Here is an 11,837-nt window from a genome sequence, read left to right as displayed (position 1 = left end):
GAGAGTATCATAAAAACATGACATGGCTCTAGGCACACAGCTAATGTTTCGGGTAGGACTCGATAGAAGGAAACTGACAAAACATAATTTACTTGAAGACTTGACTAACATCATAATACACACTACATTCATAGAAGCATTTCATCAAACATGTGATAGGCATAAACTTGTACATACATGTGGATTTCATGATATCATGCTAGTTAGGCAATTTTCCTTCATCTAGGCATTTAATCAAACATATTGTAGGCATGGTTCATGTAAACATCATTGTATAATAATTAAACATCATGGTTCCAATCTAATTTCATCATTCAAGGGTTTAAATCATAGGATTGCATGAATCTATAGCTATAATAACTAAACCCACATAGAAATTATCATCAATCATGGAGTGGAATCCAATTTCTCATTTATCAACATGAACTAGAGCAGCCAAATCATGAAAACATAAAGAAAATCCATAACTTGAGTTTTAGAAAAGGGATTCTTGGACTTCATGGACGAAAGGGGTCCATGATGAACACTATGCATACCTGGGTTAGGATTCTTGATGTTCTTGAACTTGAAGAATTGAAAATCCCTTAGTTCTTGAAGAAGATTGGATTTATTCTTGGAGAATTAGGTTAGAGAGAAATCCTAATCTTGTTTGTGAAGTTATAATGAACACAATGACTGAAATCGTGTATTATTAGTTATATATAGACGGGTGGCAAATGAACAAAATACCCCTATTAAAATGTCACTAATTAAATGAGCAGGACGTCCGACGGTGGGGTATGAGGGTCCATCGCTGGGTCGACAGTCCGTCGGACCTCTCCGTCGGACTGGGACAGAACTGAGACTCACTGTCTCTAAGCGACGATGGGGTGTGACGGTCCGTCGCTGGGTTGACGGTCCGTCGAACCTCGCCATTGTACATTTCTAGAAAGTTGACCCACTACCTTAATGTGACGGTCATGGTCGACGGTCCGTCGCTTGTCCGATGGTCCGTCGCCTGCACCGTTGTACCTGGGCTATTTTTCTGCCTTCTGTATTTCAGCCATAACTTCTTCATATGACACCAGATTTTGATGAAATTGGTATCGATGGAAAGCTTATTCAATTTCCCATATGATGGAAAGTGAAAATCATAAAAATACCATGTGTACAAGAATGGATTCTTATTTCAAAGTAAGTCCTAACATCCTTGAGATGATTTTCAAGCTAAGAAAAGGCACGGGTATTACACAATAAATGACTAAATTGTTGCAACATATGATTTATCTATTGGAAATTATTAAATAGACAAGATATATGTTGAAAAATAATTTAAAATACTAAAGCTCAAATGTTTTTAGGAGAACTCAAACATTTGTCCCCTTGTCTAAGGTCTTGTATTAAAGACTTGCCTTCAATTTTAACTAAATTAATTTAGTTATTATTAATAATTGCTTAATTTAAATAAACAAATAACTAACCTGTTATAAACATCTGTTGCAATAAATGACTAACTTATTGCAACAAATAGATAATCTGTTGAAAAATAATTAAAATACTAGGGAACTCAAATATTTTTAGGAGAACACAAATGTTTGTCCCATTGTAGTAGAGACGTCTTTAATTTTAGCTAAATCAATTTAGTTATTACTAATAATTGCTTAATTTGAATCAACAGATGACTAATATGTTGCATCAGATGATTCATCTGTTGGAAATTATCAAACAGATAGAAAAATCTGTTGAAACAGATAGGTCAACTATTAGAAAACAATTAAAATACTAGGGAACTTAAACGTTTTTAGGAGAACTCAAAAGTTTGTCCCGTTGATCCTTTTGTATTTGATGTATGGTATATTATTTTTGTCTTCTTTACCCGTTTCATGAAATTTTTCATGTGTTTTACTTATTCGTTGTGCACCTGTTGAAAATTTTTTTAGGTCAAATTTTGTTCGTATATCACTTGGACATTACTTCATAGCTTATTTTGTAAGTAAAATTTTGATTTTTGTTGAATTTTTTATTTGGTGTATCTGCTACTACTACAATGGATAGAATCTGCAATATGAATCTAACATATGAGTCATCTATTGCAACAAGTGAGTAATTTGTTGCAATATATGACTAATCTGTTACAACAGATGACCCACATATTGGATTTATGTTACAACACTATAAAATGAATCCAACAGATGAGTAATCTGTTGCAACAGATTAGTCATATATGTTGCAACAGATTACTCATTTGTTGCAATAAATTAGTCATATATGTTGCAACAGATTACTTATTTATGGCAATAAATTAGTCATATATATTACAACAGATTAGTCATATATGTTGCAATAGATTACTCATTTATTGCAACAAATTAGTCATATATGTTGCAACATATTAGTCATATATATTGCAACAGATTAGTCATATATGTTGCAACAGATTACTAATCTGTGCAACAGATTAGTCATATATGTTGCAACAGATTAGTCATATATGTTGCAACAGATTACTTATCTGTTGGATTCACGTTACATGTTTTATCCATTGTTAAAAAACAACGGTAGCAGATACATCCAGATGAGAAATTCAACTAAAAAATAACAAACATTAAAAAAATAACAAAAAATATAAAAAAATAACAAACACCAACAATCAAGTTCCTCGTTTTCGTCATAACTTGAAAGCCCTAATTTTTTACCTGTGAAAATCGGAAAGAAACGATGGAGAACTCGAAGTCGTTGTCACTGGATAATATTGTCACGTCGACTGACAGTTTAAAGTAAAAAAGGAACGGGCAAGAACTCAAAACTATTTGTTGCCAGAGGTTGAAGTTGCACAAGATTGAAGGGAGAAATTTGGAAAGTTGTTGGTTGGGAGAAGTTAGAGATCGAGAGCAACTATCTAGAGAAAGAGAGAAGAGAGATTGATTTGCAGAGAGAGGAAAGTTTTGTGGGTATGGGTTAATTTATATTTTTGAAAAGATTAAAAAGTTTGGAAAATATTAATCAAGTTCACAATTAACCTAATCAAGTTTTTTAATTATGTTTGACCCTTTAAGTTGGTTAATATCACCAATCCTTCATTCAAGACTTAACAAGACACCTTTCCTTCAATTTTCTCTAGTAACTAGTAATGGGGATTGTGATGGTGTAGTGGTACGTGTTATAGCTAGTGGCTAGCATGATGGTACGTGTTAATAGTGATGGTGGTGTTTGTGATTATGAAGTTGGTCGGTATTAGTACTTTACAGTGTTGACAACGATGATGAAAGAATGTGCAGTGATCGATGCATTGGTGGTATCTTGCGGTGTTGATAGTCGTGATGGTGGTGGTGATTGGCAATAGGCATTAGTTGCAATGATGATGTAGGTGATGGCAGCGGCGACACTGGTAATAGTTGAATATAAAAAAAAATTATATATTTATGTAGGTTATAATGGCGAAGGTTGCAATGCTTGGTGTTGATAACTAATAACAGTAGTTGTGATGATTGTGGTGGTATAGGCGGTATGTGTTGTAGCTAGTGACTGGCGTAATGATACATATTGACAGCGATAATGGTGAAGCTGGTTGGTGTTAGTGCATGGCAATATTGATGATGGCGATTAAAGATTGTGTAGTGATTGATGCATTGGTGATAGTTGGCGGTGGTGATAGTTGTTATGGTGGCGATGATTGGCAATACAGATTAGCTGCATTGATGGTGGAGGTGAAGACAACGATGGTGCTGGTAATGATTGTAGATATAATTATAATGATGGAAGTAGTGATGTAGAAAAGACTGTCAGTAATGGTTGTTCGCAGTGTTGGTGGTGATGTTAAAAAGTGATTATTAGTTGGAGATGATAATGATAGTGGTTGCGATAAAAGAGTTGGTTAGCAGAGGTGGAGCCAGGATCTCAAGTAAGGGGATTCAATATTCAAAGAAAACTAAGTCGAAGGGGGTTCAACACCTACTATAACCACATAAAAAATAATTTTAATCATGTATAAATAGTATATTTTTCCGTAGAAGAGGGTTCGGACGAACTCTTAAAGAGGGGTGACTCCGCCTCTGTTGGTTAGTGACAGTGACGGTTGATTGTGGATACATTGGTGAGGAAAATTATCTATACAAAAATACATTTGAGTGATACAGACTTCGTTCAGGATCTTTATGATTAAGACGTATCCTTAATGATTGTTTAAATCTTGATGAGAACAAATGCATGTAATAGCCAAAAGTTTGAAATCATTCAGATTTAAATCTTTGTTGAGTGCAAATAATTGAGGCCTTAGTTTAAATACAATGTTAAGGTCAAGCCTGTCATAAATAATGCAGTTTATCTTTCCTACATGGTTTATGAGCTATTACATTGAAGCGACAATAAATTTCTTTGTCAACAGCATAAAAAATCATTATGATCGTTTTGATTGTTATTTAAAGTTTGTTTCTATGGATTTAGTCCTGTGGAAAAATAGTGTTGTGGGCAATTCAGTGTGTAGTGTCACCCCTGGGACACTAGCGAGTCCTTCCCTAAAAATTAGGTCCATGAAGCCAGAGTGCTGTCGCACTAAACGACTACCCTTCCTTAGATACTCCAAGCCACAATCTGTATTGTCCTTGAACCTATACCATGGAAGGTTCGTTATAGTCCTATTCTATTTGTGGGATCCATAGCCCGCAAGTCTTTCCCAAGCCAGCAAAGAAGAAGGTAGTCTAGGACTACCCTAAGCCTAGAAGAGAAGTAGGCAGGACTTTCAGTTACAATGTCTAGGTTGGGCAAGCCGCCTTTCGCCTTTCTAAAGACAATCGATTATCGGATTTCACCAAGCCAACTACCACTACCTGGGGATTTCTAGATCCGCTCTAAGATAGCATTAAGATTCCAAACTCCATGAAAGCAGGAGATTGATTAGCTATAGTCAAATCTCGTGACGGTGATCAAATAGCATTAGCTACGATACTACAACCTCTGCTCCTGACCCCCAGATCGAAGCGTTAGATCCATCATTAAATAACTACGAAAAGTTCTATTTTATGTTACAACTGACTTAGTATCATCACATTGATGTCTCTCCTCCTTCCTTGTATTAGTACGACATAATCTCTCTTTATATATAAAAGGATCATTGGAGGCTGCTGCTGATGTGGCATGCCTCAATAATCAGGAAGTTTATTTATCTTTTTCCTGGTTTTTTTGAGTTTTTTTATCCATTACCTTCTATTTTTTAATTAATAAAACCCATTAATTATCATTGTCATTACCAAGCATTAAACACCATTAATCAAGCAAAAGCATTTATCCAGCAAAATCGCCCGTCTTCCTCCTTTTTCCCTGTCAGCTTTTCCTGATTTCACCATGTTTGCGTTGGAATTTTGTTGCAAGCACAATTAACCAAGTTTTTTTAAAATTAATTTCCATTTTCATTTATATGGGTTCTGTTTGACTGGTCTGATAAACCAGAGGAGAAGCAAGAACTGCTGGCGTATGTGAATATGTTGCAACAACAATTAACCAGGTTTTTTATTTAAAAATTGATTTTGATTTATCTGAGAAAATGGGTCCTGTTGGATTATGGTTGATGTTTGGGGAAGTTTCTAAAGTTCTTACATAGGTGAAGAGCTTCTAAGAAGAGAGATTCGGCAATTGAAGAAGCTACTGCAGAGGAGAAGCAAACACTGCTGGGCAAAGAACTTGTAATCCGCTATTTAATTCAACATTGTATGTAAGCATATCTTTATCTTTGTTAGGTCTTATAAATTGTGGCTAAAGGAGTTTGCTTTAGGAGAAATAGTTCAGATGTTGCACATGGTTTTTAACACGAAGAAATGACTTACACGACCTCAATCCAGATGGCAACCGATTAAGATTACTCTTTCATAGATCGTCCTTGATTCAGGGGTGGTTGCTGCAACATAAAATCTGCAAGATCTGGTTATGGCTGGAGAAAAATGGATTGCATCAAATACGGAGATCCAAAACACCACAATACTGATGTTAAGAAGGTCGTCTTATATAGGCGAAGAACATCTAATTTGATATTTAATTTAACATTGGATACTTATGAAAATCAGAACTTGTGCGTGAATCCCATTGGTAGTAATCTTAAGCATATCCCAAAGAAGCATCGGCTGGAGAAAGATGGCTTCCTACTGATGTTAAGAAGGCTCTCCCAAGTGCAGTATAACAACAACTTTTAGTTATGCGGAATTTAGGAGCTTTACAATTATATGTTGGAAAAAATGAGAACCTATGGAGGTGCGTGAATCCCATATGTGGTAATCTGAAGCATATCCCAAAGAAGCATGGCATGACCTGTAAAAATTTCTATCATCTTCTGCTGGACGAGTTGCCATAAGTGCTACACAGTGCAGGTAATGAGTTGTCACTTACTTTTTGCCTTATTGGATTTTGGTTGATGTTTGAGGAGCTTTCTAAAGTTCTTATATAGGTGAAGAACTTGTAATTTGATATTTAATTTAACATTGGATACTTATGAAAATCAGAATCTGTGCGTGAATCCCATCTGTGGTAATCTTAAGCATATCCCAAAGAATCATCGGCTGGAGAAAGATGGCTTGCTACTGATGTTAAGAAGGCTCTCGCAAGTGCAGTATAACAATAGCTTGTAGTTATGCAGAATTTAGGTGCTTTGCAATTATATGTTGGAAAAAATGAGAACCTATGGAGGTGAGTGAATCCCTCGGTGGTAATCTGAAGCATATCCCAAAGAAGTATGGCATGACCTGCAGAAATTTCTATCATCTTCTGCTGGACGAGTTGCCATAAGTGCTACACAGTATAGGTAATGGTTTGTCACTTAGTTTTGGCCTTATTGGATTATGGTTGATGTTTGAGGATCTCTCTAAAGTTCTTATATAGGTGAAGAACTGCTAATTTGATATTTAATTTAACATTGAAGAACATCTTGAAAGTTATTAAACTCATCATCATAGTCATAAACCCTGTCCCATTCCTCAAGCGTTACAGTTCCAGTTCCTCTCAAATGAAGCAACTCATCCTCTCTGTAACTGCACAATGCTGCTGGAGTATCACTAGGAAGCCAAGCTTGTCACAAATAATAAATATATGACTAAAGCTAAACAACACATTTTACTAAATCATACCTGATTCACAAATAAAATGCGGTGATAATCATAATTGTCAGCAGGAGAAACCCAAGAATTGCAATCAAAGTGTACACTGCCCCGACTTGGATCATCAGCTGCAACAGTGAGTGACATGTGATGGAATTCACTCATTCTATGTGAATGAATTTTCATACTTATTCACAAATACTGTTTCTATCATTTATGTTACTTATTTTTAGTAAAATAAATTTTCATTATAAAATTTGTAACAAACTACGGACTGGGTTCCTACCAGCTGCAGCCGCAAACTTGTCTGGTGCCTACACGTGTACATTAGTATGAATAGAACAACTCTCATCACTTTTTAGTGCACTTCATATATTCAACATATCCAACCTCCATTATATCGACCTTAAAATTGCCAACTACAACACCATTGTGTAGGTGCAATGTCATTTCCTTTTCGTAATGTTTAAGGGCACGATTAAGACTCACTATTTTTTTTTTCAAACCTTTGTTATGGTGGGTGTAATGAATGTTGAATTCTTGATGATTGCCACTTCATATTCATTTAAACTATTCTGCAATTAGTTCTTGCATTTTCCTATATTGTAGGTGGTGATGTTGTAATACTATGCCTGTTACTGTGTTTAAGCTCCTGAATGTATTGCTTCATGAGTTCGGGAATAATTCAATTTACACTATTGCTTCTACAGAACAGAGCGCAAAAGATGATACCGGTAGTGATACAGACGGAGGATGAAGACATTGACATTCATGGAAAATCTCAGCAAGTTGAAGGGCACAATGATGACTCTAACCTTTTAGAAGAAGATAACCAAACTGAAGTTAACTTTGTTGAGGAAGCAAGCATTGCAAAATTTTTTTTCCAGAACTTCATTTCTCCAACTTTAATAAGGCCAGCTACTTCAACAAATGATATTTCAAGCCCCAAAAAGAAGGGAAAGAAAGTTAACACTCTTCTCCCGCTGGATGAACCACTGGATGCATCTAGTCCGAATAAAGTACCAGACGACGTTTTAGGTAAGGGCAAACAGATCAATGCTATTCCAAGTCAGGGAGTAGATAATTTGCAGGGGACAATTTTCATTAGCAACCTACCTTTTGATGTTAATTATGGAGCATGTTACAGACGACCAAGGGGTACAGGATTTCTCAAATTTAAAATAAATTTAATCTATTGAAGCTGCTATTTCTGCTTCCAGTGCTGTGGATGGTTTATGTGTCTTTCTTAAGGGTTGACAATTAAAGATTTTAAAGGCCTTAAACAAGATAGCTGGTCATGGTAAGGAGTTGCAGAAGACCAAAAAGGAGGATAATCACCATCATAACCTTTTTGGCTTCTATTGGTAATGTCGTCTCGACAATCAACTTCTTAAAAGGGATTACTCTAAGATAATGTGGACGTAATCTTATTCTATTCTGTGGAAGAAGGGTCTTATTTTGGAGGGCACTCCAGCTGCTGAAGGTGTTTCAGTGAGTGATATGTATATGCACAAGAGGTAAGTCTCACAAAGGTTTTTCTTATATTTAAATCCCGAATGGTTAGCATGCATTTGACAATGCATCCTGACAATTAACCTCATATCAAATAAGACTTTTTAAAGTAAAAGCATATAATAAGCACGAAAACACGTTTTATAAATAATGCATAAAATAAAGGGTAAACAACATAAATCCCAACACTTTGATATCTAATTACTCTGTCTTCCTACTTCTATAATAATTACAAAAAATCTCAGATATGATACATTAGTTAACACCATGATACATTAGTTTATGATACATTAATAAATCTTTAATTATGTTAATATTTTTTCTTGACCGGAATACAATGACAATTTTCTCATTAGTTAAGACAAAAAAAGTCACTAAATGGATCCACTCTTGCCTCTAATTAGAGTCTAATGCACTAATGGTAGTTGGTGGGGTAATTAGTTGTTGAAGCTCGAATAATTCTTCATATAGGATCCTCGTGCATAGGAATTAGTCTACGCATTTCAATGACAGAAATTAACTACAAATTGTTGTCTGCTAATTCTTCATCTGTAATCATCACTCTTGTCATTTTTCTATCTCTTTGATGTAATATTTCTCCATTTTCTTAATTACTGATGTAAATTTACTGTTCAGTTCTTTACATGACAATGTAACCATCTGCATCAGGAAAAAAGCACGTAATATGCAACTGAAGGATAAATGTATGTAAACATCCATTTAATGACTGACGAAGAAAAAAAATATAAAATTTTAAAAAATGATAGGCAAAGACTTGGTGCAGATTACTGTATGGTGTATTATGGAAATTAGTTTCAACCATTTAGTCTTTATTTCCTTTTTCTCTACAGGATCTGGTCAGGAAGTGACAAACGTTCAAGATAAGGATTCTGGTGGACCGGTTGGAATACTCTCTTTGCCCACAGTGCAGAAGAAACCTGGGGTGCAGGTGAAGTCAACCACCAGTGGTTCATCTAAAAAGCAATCCGCTGATGATGAAGTCGAAGGAGAAGCAGAAATGGCTCAAGGAACGGATCCGGCTGATGTGAAATGTGTTAGGAGGTAATATGGTTTATAGTTTTGTTCCAATAGTATTACTTAAATTGCTAACAAATCTGAGAAAGAGAGAGGGTCAAAAGATCTACTAATATCTTGGGGATCAACACGTCATACTAATTGTTTATGAGTTTTTGATGAAGTAGATGTTGTGCTCCTCATTAAGACAATGATAGGGTTTTTGATGGCCTTTGCAACACTTCATGCTTCTTGTTTTAAACTCATTAGATATAGGATGCTTTTATTAGCTTGAGATGAGTTTAAATGGACTAACATGGTCACTGAGGATTCATGTTGCTAACCACTAATTATTTGGGACTAGGTAGTAGTAGTTTTATTAGATGCATAATGATTTAAAAAGTTCAGCTGTTCTATTGCAGTTTTAAAATGTTTTGTAAGTTTCCTGTTTAGCTTGCAATATTAATGTTGTTTAAGATGATCAACCTCAAGATGAATGAACAATGATATGTTGTAAAGAAAGTATCGGAGATGACAAGGGTATCAGAAAATAGTGACAGTAAATACAAAACCTATTTCTTCATCTTCCACATTTATAACTATCAGTGTCTTTAATTGTATTTTAATTGTATATTACTCATTGAATTGTTGCATTTCTAATTTATTGTTCACCATCATTAATTCTTTCTTTCATATTCCTCATTTGTAACTGCAAAATCCTTTAATGTCTAATCATTTATGAATAATTATATTGCTAATTTATTTTTGTGTCCTTTCATACTCTAATTATATCACTATATATAGATTGGAAGTAAACTGTTTGCATACTGTAATATCCTTTGATTGTATACCATTTAGTCAAGATTTTACAATGACATATTCTCTTCTTTCACAGTTGGTTTCTGGCAGAAATGATTTCATGATAAGGGTTAGACTTTGTAGAATGTGGGATGTTATTAATCACAGGAAAAATGGTAAGCTGATCAGTATGGAAATGATATTTATTGATGAAAAGGTACTTTCTTACGTTCATTTTTATTTTAAAAACACTATTTCTTCTTTACACTTTTAGTTTACATAACACTTGTGACTTTCTTTCGTCAGAAAAATTTGATCTATGGTATAATGGATACAAATCAAGTGAATAGGCTGAAAGGCATGTTGAAAGAAGGTTCTTTATTTACAATAAAAAACTTCAAAGTTGTTGAAATCACTTTTGCATACAGACCTATTGAATGTCCATTGGCAATTATTTTGTCTGCCTCAACTGTAATGAACAATTTAGCTGAAGATGTTGTCGACATTCCTATAAATGAATTTCAGTTTATTAAACCAACTATGATTGATTCAAGGGTGGATAGTCACACTGTTTTATCAGGTCTACATTTTTCTTATTATTAATTATTGCATAAATTATTAAAACAACAACATTATTCTTAAATGTCATACTTCACTCGCTTCATTAGTAGATGTGGTTGGTTGTTTATATGAAATTGGTGATATAGAGAATTGTGGATCGAAGGGCAAAACAAGGGAGATTAAAATTATTACTGATTAGTAAGTCACTCATCTCTTCATAACCGTTTAATATCTTCATTATAGTCATTCATTGGTATTATGTATCCAAACTTCATATGTATATAAGTACCTATTTCACTTATCAGTTTTTTTTTTAAAAAAACATTCTTAGTTTTATTCTTTGATGTTATTTAAATGCACCTTATGTATTTAAAGTGTATGAAACTTAGAAAAATGTGCTTTTAAATTCTTCCATGTTTTTCTTTTTCCTCGATTTTGGGGTGATTTCTTAAATGCATATATAACAAAACAATCTTACCAAATTCTGTATGTGTTCATATTAGAATCAAAGTATAAAAACTTCTTTTGATTAAATTTAGACGAATTATATCAATTATATACCTTTAATTTCCTTTGTCTTTTTCCATGCACAGTTTTGAGAAAGTCAAAATTACCTTATGGGAAGAGCTTGGTGATAAATTTGCTCCTTCCTTGTACAATAAGGATGTTGGCCCGTATATAGTGATAGTCACATCTACAACCGTGAAAGAATTTTGTGGTAATTGTCCTCATTTTAATTATCACTATTTTGAATTGAAGTGCTATCTTTTTGAACAAATGTCAAACTTACATTTTATTATATTTATTGTTAATAGGTGAAGTTAGCTTCTTCACCACTCATGCAAGTAGAATATATGTAAATCTAGATATAGATTACGTACGATCTTTGGTTCA

At 34.2% G+C, this 11,837-nt stretch overlaps 2 long non-coding RNA genes across 10 annotated transcripts; one reads left to right on the top strand and one right to left on the bottom strand.

The window, feature by feature from the left end:
• The first annotated feature begins 5,154 nt into the window (after window positions 1-5,154).
• On the top strand, window positions 5,155-11,837 carry LOC107873576. Of its 9 annotated transcripts, none has more exons than XR_007056393.1 (6): window positions 5,155-6,335; window positions 6,468-6,766; window positions 7,769-8,575; window positions 9,422-9,632; window positions 10,480-11,661; window positions 11,759-11,837. It is a non-coding gene; the product is annotated as an uncharacterized LOC107873576 (long non-coding RNA). The 9 variants fall into 9 exon arrangements; XR_007056399.1 differs by having other exon boundaries at window positions 5,159-6,335; window positions 10,480-10,755; window positions 11,537-11,826; XR_007056394.1 differs by having other exon boundaries at window positions 5,159-6,335; window positions 10,480-11,141; window positions 11,537-11,826.
• On the bottom strand, window positions 6,841-7,829 carry LOC124899244. Its single transcript, XR_007056401.1, has 2 exons — window positions 7,089-7,829; window positions 6,841-6,992 (listed from the first exon to the last, which is right to left on the bottom strand). It is a non-coding gene; the product is annotated as an uncharacterized LOC124899244 (long non-coding RNA).

This window comes from Capsicum annuum, chromosome 6 (assembly GCF_002878395.1).
Source record: "Capsicum annuum cultivar UCD-10X-F1 chromosome 6, UCD10Xv1.1, whole genome shotgun sequence".
Classification (NCBI taxonomy): Eukaryota; Viridiplantae; Streptophyta; class Magnoliopsida; order Solanales; family Solanaceae; genus Capsicum; species Capsicum annuum.
Note: the sequence above shows the minus strand (reverse complement) of the source record. Positions and strands in the feature narration are given on the sequence as shown.